Below are 11375 nucleotides of genomic sequence, written 5' to 3'. Positions count from 1 at the left end.
CAGTGCAAGCACGGACCGGAAACTCAATGACGGTAGACCGGAAGCACTGACCTTTCCTTGTTTCTCTTGCAAAGCCAATTATGTAATTGTAAAGTGAGGGAAATGAGATCCTCGAAAGAGGAGGCCTTATCCCTGGATGTTAACTGATCTATCATATGATCATTCAAAGAGTTCAGAAACACACCAGCACATTAGCTGGCCAACCTGAACTTGTGATGAGAGTGTGAGATTCAATTATGTGTTCCACCGCACTTTTGTTACTCTGCCTAAGAGCTAGATGCATAGGCACCATGACATCACTAAGAGGATGGTCAAATGTCCCTTAAGCTCTTTAATAAATGTTTCACAAGAACAAGCAGCAACTGTTCTGGATAGCAGGTAAGCCTCTGCCCGCATTAACGCTTTACAAATAACCGATCACAAAAGAAACCTTAGAACCATCATCTCAGAAAGAGAGAGGGGAGCGCACAAAAGCCAAAGAGCAAAGGGCAGAAACCATCCACAGCAACCAACCTCTCCCGAAAATGGCTCAAATGGAGGAAAAACGGCATCACAAAAACAGCCAGTGATGCTGCTCCCTCTGAAGCTCCAGTGGAAGAGACGGGGCAGTGCGAAGGGAAAAAACTTACTAACTTTGACACGCTTTATTCAATTAACTGGGTTACATGGTCTAGTCACTGAGTTGTGAGTTTATGTTGGGCACCAAGGAATTGAAGGGCGGGCATGTATTCCCACAAAAAGGCTCCCGCTTATCCACGGCTCTTTTGACCAGGTTTGGTGAGTCCATAGGTTTAGATCAGATTACACTGTCAAATGTAGGAAGGTATGTCTTGGTGCCTGTTCAGTCATCCAGGTAAGTAAATCCCAAAAGGTTGATTCTGTTCGTCTGGACTTAACGTTTTCAGTAGGAGAAACGTTTCATCACTCATCCAAGTGACACTGGAAACAAGGAGAAATCTGTTAATTTGCAATTTGTACTTTGACTAATTTGTACTTTTTGCAATTTGACTAAGTGTCTTAGCTGGGTTGTTTACCAGGCTGGTGATCTGATAATCTCGCAAAGACTAATGGCCGCGCTGGTTATTTTGAACGGGTTTGATGGCTTGCAGGTGATCAGAGGTGGAGAGAGAAACTCCAGCTCCACCTCAAAACATACAGCAGGCTCACAAAACCAAGCCACTTATAACATCTACTAGTCTAATACTCCAATCTTTGCAAATTCTGTTACTGCATATGACTATTTTTAGAATTTCTGTTCTAGAAAATTCTTCATAGTATAATATTAATGCTAAACTAGCATTATTTCCTAAATAAATGGTATCCCACTTGAAAAAAATGCTTTATATTTGATTTCATATCATGTTGTCAAGTATTCCTCAAGGAAAAGAAATGCCCCAGTACAGTATGTAAAATGATAGAAATCCCAATTGTAATTCTAATTAAAAACTGGAGGCCAGATGTTTTGCTACAGTCTTTTCCCCACAGTGTTATATTGGCAGCCTCTAGTCTCTGTATTTTTCAAGAAGCTGTTTGGATGCACAATAAAGCAAGAAACATTTCTTTCATTTTCAGCCAGTAGGTATTCATATATAGATGGTGTTTGCTGAATATTTCAACCAAAAATGCCCTTTCAGTCCACAATGTGTGTTTTACTGGCCTGATCTCTTATCATCATTTTCTACTTTATTACCAGCATAGTGAAGACTTTAAAACACTGGATTTGTGTGTCTTCTTTATATGCCACATTGCCTCACATAAAAAAAAATAAATGCAAACACTATTTTTATTATTATTTCTTCCTTTACAATTGTTTCACCACTGCTGATCCAATATAGCATGCCAAGGCTTTTGTTCATTGACCCATGAGATTTTTATAGGTAATTCTGAAACACTTATGTTTTATCATGTTATTATTTCTTTCATTCTCAGCACTTTAAAGATGAGGATTATCTTATCTTATTTTTCTTATTTTGGACATTCTCTCATTCCTAAATGACAGCATAGCCGAAATGGACATGACTCACACAACAACACTAGTGCTTGCAGACTGAAATGCAACAAAGTTTGCTTTTTAAACCTGTACTGGCAGCATAGTCAAATGTATCCCTTTCTCCCTTTCTTCATCCTTATCTTTAGATTGTTGATTTATAGTTTTCAGGTTTACTTATGAATTTGTTTTTAGGTGTTGATTGTAAAGGTTTAGGCACATACAAAAAATGCTTGCTTAGTTGTAGGAAAACATTATGGTCTGGGTTTAAAATAGACCCTTTCACAACATTTACCACATGTTAGAGCGCCTTCTTGGCAGAAGGACTTGAAAGTAAACTTCTGCTGTGTCTTGGTGGAGTATCACACTGCAACTGAAGAACTACAGCTGATGAGGACAGTAGATATTTCACTTATACTTGTTCACATGACTGCATTAGGTCCCCTAATTAAGCACTGATCATTTAACCACAACTAACCTGTGCTGTTTTCTTTTGAGGTAGAGATGATTTTACAGAAAAACATATGAAGGCAACATATGAAGTGTATCTTAAAGCATTTAATCAAATCTGAGTCCAGACTTTGACTTTGCCACCCCAAAACCTTCTTTAAATTTTTTTTTTTTTTGAAGGATTCAAAGGTGGACTTATTGGTGTGTTTTGAGTTGTTGTCTTGCTCTGATTACTGATTACTCTTTAGCTTCAGGACATGATCTGATGTCAGGGCATTGTTCTCCAGCACTTTGCTGTAGAGAGAAGAGTTCATGGTTTCATTGATTTTGCAGCTCAAAAATATTATATAATAATAATATAAATACTGTTGCAACTGTTAATATTACGGAAAAAATAAATAAATAGATGATCAGCCCAATTTACAGGTTTTGGATAAAATACAACAAATATTTTATAAAACCCCAAATCAAATATAGCATCCTGTCTCTTGTAGAAGAAAATAGTATCTGTATCAAGACAGTGTTTGTGGAAAAGAAATTTGGCTACATACGTTATTGTGTCAAGCAGTAAATGTCTTGGTATATGTTACTGTCATAAACCTGTTAAAAAATTTTACTTGTTGGGTCATTTCATGTCAGACAGTTTAAAGAGTGTTTTTTTTAGCGTTTTCAGTAACTAGAATTTACTCATTTATGAAAAACATTTAGACATTGAACTCTTGAACACCTGTTAAAAACCTTGAGATGTGTCTAGACATAAACTGAAGCTACTCAACCACTGATGAGGAATTTAGAAACTGTTGCGATTCATTTAGTGTTTTTGAGTTATTTTTACAATTGTGATGCAGTCATATAATTGCTAATAAAAATAAATAACTGAGTATATAAAGCTTAGTAAATGACGTTTTACTGACTACATTGGATTTTACAGTCTAAAAAAATGCTTCAGTAATGTGCTTTTCAAATTAATGTGTTACTCTTGAAGTTAAATATGATGCTATTTCAAAAACATTAACTAGGTTGCACATTTACTTTTGTTTTCAGGCAGTGGTAGCTCAGCTGGAACAGGCTTAGCTTTGCTTCAATGGACTACTGTATAGTCAACAACAAAGACTTTGCAAAACTAGTAAAATTAACTTCAGTTATGGGGGGGGGCCCTGACCGGGGGGGAGTATTTTGTTATGGTGGCAAAACCCATATCAACTTGGATTTTTTTCAAACTACAAAAGTAATGTCAGGATAAAATGAATAAAGTGCCTTTAAATAAAGTTGTGTGTGCGAGTTCTGATATGTTCTAATAATTCATTCTAAAGATTATTTCAGCCAACATCTACCACCGCTTGAGGAAATTAGTGGCTGTAGCATTTAAAAAGACAAAGGCAAAAAACAACACAAAACAAATTCATCAGTAAATGGTTCAGTTGATTTCATTGGTAACTTAGGTCTAAATGTGTCTGTTTCTAAGGAAACAGCCCATCTACCATCATATGGAAGAATATTGTATGACAAGGTGAGCAACAGTGGTTTATGTAGTCAGGTACACACAAACACTACTGTCTTTTTATCTCATGTTTGTTGCAAATATGGTGTTTCAGTATTTTATTTTGTGTTAAGACATTTAATTCTTTTATCCCTCAAAATATAGTGCACTATTTATTTAAGGGTTATGGATCTTTTTCCATGTGAAAATACACAAAAATGATCCCCAAGAGCCATACATGATAATACGTGTATGTGATCATAGTCTAATTTGCTTAAGTGCCTCACTCTAATGTTTGAACCAACTGGCAAAAGGAATAGGAATTCAAAATGAACAGCTAATTTAAAATGTTAAAGGGAGATAATGAATACCCAAATCAAAATGCAGGAAGTATTTTTGCAATAAGTCATTTTTTTACAAGCATTTTTTTCCTCAGATTTCTCTTCTGCAGCCGTGCCAACAGGTTAAAGCAGAGTAACTAAATACCAACCTGCTTCTTCTATTGTGTTGTTTTATTAGTAGTAACAGCACTGCCTAGCTTCTTTTATCTATTTCATCCATGTTAGACCTCTATGACTAACTAGACCGTCTTTATTTACGATTTTCTACATAATTTGAATCTTTATTAAAAAAATCAAAAATCAAAATGCCTAGTAGCTTAATTTAATCTCACTATCTCTTTCCCAGTTTCTGTAGATGGTTTAGGGTTAGGAACTGTGCCGTGTGACAAATGACTGGAGGGATGTTTAAAGCCTACTCTTTCTCTATCAGAAGTGTTATTTTTGCTGGTTTTTTAATCATGTGAATATAATCCAAACCCAGTAGCAAACAAAAACAATGAACACGAAGAAGAAATGCAAACTGCTCTAGCTCTTGGAATTCCTAAACACAAAGCAAACCAGCATGCTCCAATAAGAGGAACAGTGACATCCATATAGCACATGGAATAAATGTAGCCTACTCAATATGATAAGAAAGCCTTAGGATAAGACATGAAGACATGCTTTCATGACAGTAACAGGATTACTCACTCCCACAGTGCTATATACTCATCATATTCACTAAAGTGTTAATTAATTTTAAAACATCTCCCCATTCGTTGGTTGTTTTGAGTCCAGTCTGGTGAAAATGAAAGTGCTATTTCCATAGCACCTTGTTTTCATACATTTCATTTACACAAGGGACGGGTTATGTGGATCTTCCTGCCTCTCAATACTCTGCTTGCAAGAGAGCTCTTTCTGTTAATTAACCAAACCACATGGGTCTAAACACAAGTCCAAGTGTCTTCTCTAACTGTAGAGTCTCCTCACTGAATAAAACCTAGCAGCATAGTCTGCATGTTATTTTTCTACCAACATATACTGTCTGTGGTATTCTACAAAGGTGAGGGTGAGGGTCAGACTTTGTACAAAAGGAATAAATTCACAAGAATAAGCAAAGCCTTAACTAATGACTGCAGCCAGTCTTGACTTTTTACCGATGCTTTGGCTTTGTCACTGAGCTGACAATCTCTGTATCTCCCTTCAAGAATATATAGCGCCCGTGTTAATGCTCCTCGCTGGTTTCATGTACGTCACTGTGTGGGGGGGAAAAAAGGAATTATACATTATATGTAACGACAACAGAACAGAATCAGGAGCTGCTGGTGGAAATATTACTGCTAAAGTGTTCAGTCTTTTTAACTGCAGATCTTAAGTGCACACATACACACAAACACTCTCTCTCCCACACCCAACGCCTACCACACACTCAGACACCAAGGTAAATCTTGACAGGAGTGACGGTGAGTTGTTCATGTGGTGCTGACAGCTTTATAAACACACATCTTTTAAGTCTCTTCTGATGCCTGTCTGCCATTAGGAAATCAGCTGTCCATTACCACATTTTACTTGTTAGATCATTTCCACCTGACGTGACTAATATTGTTTCTTTTATTTATTTCATTTTTTGAGCTGTCTTTCCTATTGACATGAAAAACATCAAATTTAGAGTTTTACCACAAACTGTGGCTTGTATTGTGTGTTTGCAGAGGTATTAATATGTCTGCAATGATATAGGAACATTATTTTATATATAATCCTCACTTTTCACTCATCACAAAGGAGGGATTTAAAGTTGTGTAATGAATCAGTAACGTCAAAATCAAATATGTGATATTTTCTGATGTTCTAAAACTGTTTTCTTGGCTAAACTGAAAAAAAAAATGGATTAGACCATGCAGAATTACATCACTAGGGATCTTCATATAATTTGCACCAGATTATGGAACTGAAGAATAAAGAAATATAATGGATTAGCAATATATTAAGAAACAACAACAACATAAATCCCAACATTTTTATACTTGGGAGGTTAATAAAGTTGCTGCTATGATCAACCTGTTACTGTTACAGCAAATTGATGGACGTGATGGACGGTTTCTTTAATTCCAACAACTGATGTGCACAGAAGTAAAAAATGTGTTTAATTATTTATGATCTCAGTCAAAAATATTTAAATTTTTTAAAGTTCACCTTCAACAAATGAAAATATGTTCATGTAAATTATTTTTGATTTATTTATTCGTTTTGGTATTCAGTGACATATTTATTGCAATTTAACATTTTAACCATTTCTCCATGACTAATTATCGTGTGAACTTTTTTTTTAATCCATCAGCATAATCATTTACCATTTTTTTCTTATATATTCATTTTATTAGACACCTGCTTCAATTGATCAATTTTGCTATTTATTCATTACTTTTAGCTTTTTCACCATTTTATTGTTGAAACCAAGTATCTATTACTTGAGGGTAAATATTCTTAAGACATCCCTCTAGCATTACTGCAGAATTTTTCTAACATTTATCTCTTATTTCTATAAAATTATGAATCTATTCAACAAAAATCAGAAACTATACATCTTTAAACAAATCAGATTTACTTTTTTTTGGTCAAATCTTGCCTTATAAGTTTGTTGCTTGTCTGTCTCTCTGGGCTGAATGGCTAAAGAACAGTGAACTTTTTCTCTTCGCATCAGTGCTCCCTCTATCTGTCAGTTGACCCATATGCTTTGGCTCCACAAGTAGATTTTCTAAATATTTGAATGCATCATATTCTTCAACTGAGTCATCCCAAGAAGGAAAAGGAAAAGAAAAGAAATATAAGAAAGATAAAGGATGCTCTTCCCCACAGCTGACATATCTCATTTTATTTTTATTGCAGTGACATTTAGAGAGTAAAGTCGCTCCAGATCACATATGGCAGAGAACTACTGCTGCACTGATGCCTATGGGCTTAAATCTTGTAGTATGTCTGGCCACACCCTGTGATGGCACAGCGTGTCTGCTCAATCATCTGTCAAAAGGAAAAACTGACTGGGATGTGACAAGAGTTTCCCCAACTTTGAACATTTGTATCTATAGAGAACATTGTGGGAAAAGTTTTTTTTCTTTTTTTTTTTTTGCCCATTATCATTCAGTATGGATTTGCTCGTCAAAGTATATACTGACAGCATTTTCACCTCATTTTTTCTGCTTTTGATGTCCATTTGTGTTGCGTGTGTGCCACCTTGCTTCTGCATGTTGTTGAGTCTGTATTTGTCGTTTCTCTGTGTATGCCTCCTCCGAAAGTATGTGTTTGTGGGAGGAGGGACGGTGCTCCAGGTGTGGTTTATGATAAGAGAATAGATGTAAATGTATACAGATCACATTCACATGCTATGTTGCTGTGTGCTTGTGAGAGCAAACAAACCACAAGCTTAGAATTCTAACATTCCATCTGCCTTAGAGTATTCAAGCTTACAAAAGCTTCCAAGTTTTTCAGCATCAGTTGACGTAATTGGAAATGGGTCCTGAAAACATATTTTCTGGAGTACTTGCCAAGTTCTTAATTGATGTTTGTTGAATGTGCTGGCTGGACTAGGTCAGCTTTGAAATAAATCAGATAAAGCCAAGTATGAGACTGTAGTATTCAGGGTGCTGGCCACAGACAATGTGCTGGCTAGATTGTGCATGGTGGGCAGGCCCTTTTTGGGAAATTTGAGGGCATAATCTGCCTTTCTTCTGATGCACCTATTACCCTTCCCTTGTCCTCGTTTTTTCCTCACATCATAATATGGCCACCAGGAAAAAGAGAATGGGAATCAAACCCGCCTGCGCTCTTTAAAGACATCAAATGCAGTGTTTTAGGCTACACTGAAGCAGTTATACCTGAAATAGACAATAGAAATGTTAAATCATGGCCTTGGTCTGCCTCAGCTCTATGGTTAAATAAAAGCATGAATATGAATGCCAGATATCCTTATAAATTCGTTTTGAGTGAAGGTTTTATAGGTAGAAAGGTAGAAGCCTGGGGATGCTAGTGTTAACAAGGTCACCATACATGTAATCAGTTGTTTCACTTTAACTGTCTTGAAACACTACCTTCAATTTCCAATTGTCTATTTAATTAGACAGGAAAAGATCAGCAAACAACCAAATAACAAAAACGATTCTTCAACACATCTATAATGAAATATAATGATTTTGCTCAAGTGGGTTGGTCACTTTGTTGGAACACTGACTAATAATCTCCTAATTATTTCGTAATTGATTTTCATTTGTATGCATAAAATGTTCATTTCTTCTCCTCCAACATTTATCCTTTCATTTTGTAGGCTACCTCGCAGTGTTCTCAGGCGCCTTCTGGGCCACCTGTGAAATTACTTAAATGTTATTAGTATGGCTGTTGAAAAGCAGCATAGCGGTGGCGATGCGTGGGCGGGAGCTCTAATATGATTGGCCCAGGGACACTGTAAGCCTGAGTGGCAGCCCTTAATGGGAGCCCTGGAGAGGTAACCCAACAGCTGTGTGTTTGCAGCTAATGAGAGATGGGGGAGGAGTAAAGGATCACAGACTGGAAACACTCTGATAAACTCTTGCTTCTGAATGGCTTGGGAAGATAGGAAATCAAGTTTTCTCCGGAGGACATTGCTTAAGGCTTTCCTTTGTGACAAAACCCTGCATTTGACTCATTACTCCTGGTCCATTGCTTTATGCCTAAGCAGTTATGATCACTGGCATCAGTGTTCAGGAAGAAAGGAAGAGAGTAACTGTGGCGTGGGATGAATTTCTCTCCCTGCTGAGCCATGCTGATTTATAGCCCTGAGCAAAAGCATTGTTTTTTTAATTACACTGCTGCAGTTTTAACAGATGATGCCACACATTACTTGTTTATTCCATTGTACACCAACAGCACAGTTTGTTTCACGTGCGGTTGATAGTCATTGTCTCCCAGAACAAGACAGTGTAGCGCATATTACTCCTACATCAAGCATTATTAACAGTTTCCTCAGCAGATATATGTGCTGCTTCTCTTCTTCCCTATCATAACCGCCTGAGGGTGGCGCCAAATGAATAAATAGTGGCCAAACAGCTTCCATTTTAGGCCGCTCATTTTGCTACATGTAATGCATATCAACAAGTAAACCGCCGGCACTGGCTACCTGTTACATCAATTTTGGACACGTTGTGCGATTAGTGAGCAGTTTTGAGGGGAAAGGAAAGACTGACACGAATTAAAATAGTGCAAGGCAAGCGGAGTGATTTCTTGATAAGCTTATTTAATAAGGTGCATCCCCTGTTTGAGCTGACCCAGTTTAATAAGATCCTCTTAAACTGTAGGCATCACATAATTTCCTGGTAGGCAGCCTTGGCATAATGTAGAGTATGAAGTTGCTGTGTGCTGCGGTGGATGGGAGCCCCACCTCCTCCCACGCTCTGATGAGTAGAGAGAGAAAAGAGAGAGGGAGCTAGGGGAGCAACTAACGTACCCACTGTATCTCACCACTTGCTGTCTGGAAATGCTTCAGATGGGCTTCTTGTTTAGGACCGGTTAGCGGTTTCTTTTTGCACGTTGCGAAAATGACATTTCTTTTGCTGTGTTTTAGACATCCAGTGCGTCCTTAGAGTGCGCTCTAAGCTACTTAGATCAGGGCTGGAGAAACTTGGACCAAAGGGATGCGACAGCGAGTGCAAATCTTTCCAAGGATCAGTTACTGAGGATTGAAAATGGCACACAGTAGGGCATCTTTATGGAATGAGATTCTTGGTTTCCCATCTCTATCATAAAACAGTCTATACAATATAATTGCTCATAAGTTACAGCCGCATATTCTCACGGACTGAAAACTGTCTCTGTTCTTCACACTGTGGGACGGCGGTGAACGAAGGATTCTGAATTTTCATGCGGAAAGTTCTGAGTACTGTCTATGGATTTTGTGGCTGCTGAAGTGAATATTTGATCTCAGCACTGTGACGGAGGTTTGAGGGTTAGACACCTGCCTCTGGGAGCACCGCTGGACATATCAGCCGCGGGAAGATTTGGCTACGCGACAAGCGCTCACGTAAAAAGTCTCTGGCTCAGGTACTGAAATTACTGCAGAAATAATCAAGAAAGTTGATTTGACCGGTGGCCACTGTGCGTGATTAATGTTGCAATGCCAATGAAGTTTATAGGAATGCCTTTCGGACTTGTCTGAAGTGTTGTCGCTTAACACAGGCCGTGGCTCAAACAGATCGTTTATACAACAAGTTGCACTTTATAATAGACACACACAGAGCACAAAACAGCTGGCTGTTCGGTGTTACAGGTTGATAGGTGGTACAAAGGCTAGATGTGCCACCCGCAATAAGGATCCGCTGCGTGATAAATTAGACGATGCATTTTAATTAAAACCTATGCGAGTAGACACGAGTTCCAGCCTGCGTCGGGGTTGGTATTAAGTCATTAACTCTGCATGTCATTGCACTTCAGCGACAATATGAGTGCGTGCGCTTTTCAAGCTGATCTGTACCGGCGATCGGCTAATTGCATTTTATTGCACCATTATGATTCTGTGAAGCAGAAAATGTGAACCATTTGTATCATCCTTCTTTCGCCATTTATCCCATACTAGCTGCAAACATCATACTAATTGCCTTTATTCGTGCATCTTGATTTGGCGTTGTTTACTCTGAACAATTTCTTGCAAACAATTCGGACTTCTCCTGCAGCCTGTCGTGTTCATAACTGTTATACAGTTTTTCTATGGAGAGATTCGTGCTTATAATTGGGGGGTGAAATCTTTGATCAGATCGTCGGCACGGGTAATCTCCTGTGCTCTCCAGTGAGAGTCTGGGGTGTTGTTTCTCGCCACTCCACCGACCACCAGGCACATTTTAATAGTCTGCTCTACGTAATGATGTCGGTCTAAGTTCCCACACATACTTTAGGCTACAAGGCCATCATAACAGAGCAGATCAAACAGGCCTATAACCTACTTGTAGCCCAGATCTGAGAAACTGTCTGTAAGACATGAACCTGTTAAATGTTATTATCTAAATCATTCAGTGAATGAAACTTCTATCTATCTATCTATCTATCTATCTATCTATCTATCTATCTATCTATCTATCTATCTATCTATCTATCTATCTATCTATCTATCTATCTATCT

At 37.9% G+C, this 11375-nt stretch overlaps 1 protein-coding gene across 1 annotated transcript in view; it reads left to right on the top strand.

Moving 5' to 3' along the window:
* Positions 1–9684: 9684 nt before the first annotated feature.
* Positions 9685–11375, top strand: part of pcdh1a (protocadherin 1a) — a 106111-nt gene continuing 104420 nt past the window's right edge. Inside the window, exon 1 of the mRNA XM_005737902.1 lies at positions 9685–10303. The gene's annotated coding sequence lies outside the window, so the exon portion shown is untranslated. The remainder of the gene's footprint in view (positions 10304–11375) is intronic.

The sequence above is a fragment of the Pundamilia nyererei genome, unplaced genomic scaffold (genome assembly GCF_000239375.1).
Source record: "Pundamilia nyererei isolate P.nyererei 1_Seehausen unplaced genomic scaffold, PunNye1.0 scaffold00080, whole genome shotgun sequence".
NCBI lineage: Eukaryota > Metazoa > Chordata > Actinopteri > Cichliformes > Cichlidae > Pundamilia > Pundamilia nyererei.
Note: the sequence above shows the minus strand (reverse complement) of the source record. Positions and strands in the feature narration are given on the sequence as shown.